Consider the following 2,490-nt stretch of genomic DNA (forward strand, 5'->3'; position numbering starts at 1 on the left):
AAAACATTTGATTTTACTCTTATCTAATAGAACGAAAGAGATCAACTTTTATTCTGTTCAATAATCTAACTTCTAATAAAAAGAGGAAGGAGGGTCTACTATTCATGCAATAGCAGCATGAAGTCATTTTTTATTTTTCATTTTATTTATGTCAAACAAATGTTCTTCTACACATTATCGCACTAGCATTAAAAAAATAATAATAATTTTACTAAATATAAACTGCCATGAGCAACCAAAAAAAAATAAAAAAACTTATTGTACATGAGCTTTAAAAAAAATAAAAATAAACTCTTCGCACAGTGAAGAGAGATGTCAAACCATGTGCGGAGTAAAAAAGAAGAAAAAACTCTCTGTATAGTGCGAAGAGATGGCAAACCATGTGCGAAGAGTTCCAACTCTCCGTACAGTGCGAAGTAAAAAAAAAAACCTCTTCGCACAGTGCGAAAAGATGGCATTCTGTGCAGACACTGTCCTCATAAAGTGCGGACTCTCCGTACAGTGCAGAGTAAAAAAAGCAAAAGAAAAAAAAACTTCACACAGTGCGGAGAGTTGGCAAACTCTCCGTACAGTGCGAAGTTAAAAAAAAAATTTCTCCGCACAGTGACTGTCACGTGCATTGCACGAATTTTACATTTATCGTATTTTTATTAGTGTATGAATTTTAGTTTTTTGAAAAGTTTTTGAAGCAATATTTAGAAATATTTCCATAATATAAGAAAATAATTGTAAATTATTTTTACAATTGCATAACAGTATTGTGTCATCTAAAAAAATATACTTGTATATTTCATACTTGAATAAGAAATATACGAGATTATACAAATTATTTTATTTGTATTCTTTGACAGTGTTGATATGATTGAGTTGAATATGAAGATTATATTTCTAATTTTGTGTAATTTAATATTGGAAAATTGAAGATTAAGCACCATATTCATATGTATTTATATTTTGTGCTTCATATATATTTAATATTTATTTTATGCTATGTTGAAAAAATAAAAATTTGGAAATTTTTTTGAAATTCAGTTTGGTAAGTGAATGTACGGTATTCTGCATTCTCGATATTTGTAATTGCAAAAATCGGTATATAAAAATACAGTAAGTTGCAAATACGGTAGGCAGCATGTACGGTAAGTTGCAAATACTATAGGCAGCATATATAGTAAGGTGAAAATACGGTAAGTTGTTTGCAAATACGGTAGGCAGCATATACGGTAAGGTGCAAATACGATATGCAACATATACGGTAAGTTACCTACAAATACGGTAAGCTGCATATATGGATTTATAAATGTATAAAATTATTTAATATTGAATTTCTTAAGTATTAAATGTTGTAATTAAATATTGTTTCCTTTTTGGTAATTGTATTTTCGAAAAAAAAAAGTTGTTATGAAATTGTTAATTTTTAAATGTATTTTTTTTGTTGAAGATAAAAATAATTTTTTTATGTTATTTGTAAAAAAAATTTATTGTAATTTTATTAGCGTAATAAGAAGATTTATTATGCATTTTCATTTTTTGTATTTTATGAAGAATTTTGTTTATGGTAATTAACAAATATTCTTTCACACACACATCATGCCAACAATATTAAAAAATAATAATAATTTTAGCATATATAAACTCCATGAGACAAAAAAAAAAATCTTCGTACATGAGCAGAAAAAGAAAGAAGAAAAAGGACTCCGCAAAGTGCGGAGAGATAACAAACAATCTCTCCGTACAGTGTGAAGAGAAAAACTAAAACTCTCGGGACTTTATTTGCAAGTTCCAAGAGATCTTTTCTCAAACAACTTTTGAGTAATGCATTGAACACTTTAATTCCTGACCTACAACATGAAAATATAATTTTATTGAAAATTGTATCCGCTTCTAATGTCCAAGAGCTGTTATCAACCAAGTGTAAAATATTGAATTTGGGTGGTACTCTAGAGCCTCCACTTGTGAAAGCAATGTCATGATACTATCAATATCTCATTCTTTGCCACATATTGTTTTTGTTGTATGAATCACGAGAAAGATCCATTCCAATACCATAAATATGATTTGCATGCTAAGAAATTGAGCTGTGACTGGAATTTAAATAAGACATAATTGATTTTGAGCCATGTTTTTCGACTCTGTTTCGTTGTATATACGAAAAATTTATAATCTTGAATTTTGACTTATAATTAAGGAATTTGTATACGAAAAATTTACAATCTTGAATTTTGACTTGTAATTAAGGAATTTGAAAACAACTCTCCGCACCGTGCGGAGAGTTTTTTCTTCTCTGTACTGTGCAGAGAGTTGGTTTGTCATCTCTCTGCACTGTGCGGAGTGTTTTTTTTTACTCCGCACGGTGCGAAGAGTTTGCCAACTCTCCACACATGGTTCAACTCTATCTGCACTGTGCGGAGAGATTTTTTTCTTTCCACACTTTTTTTTTACTTCGCATATGATTCAACTCTTTACGTACTGTGCGGAGAGTTTTTTTCTTTC

Source organism: Olea europaea, chromosome 18 (assembly GCF_002742605.1).
Source record: "Olea europaea var. sylvestris chromosome 18, O_europaea_v1, whole genome shotgun sequence".
NCBI lineage: Eukaryota > Viridiplantae > Streptophyta > Magnoliopsida > Lamiales > Oleaceae > Olea > Olea europaea.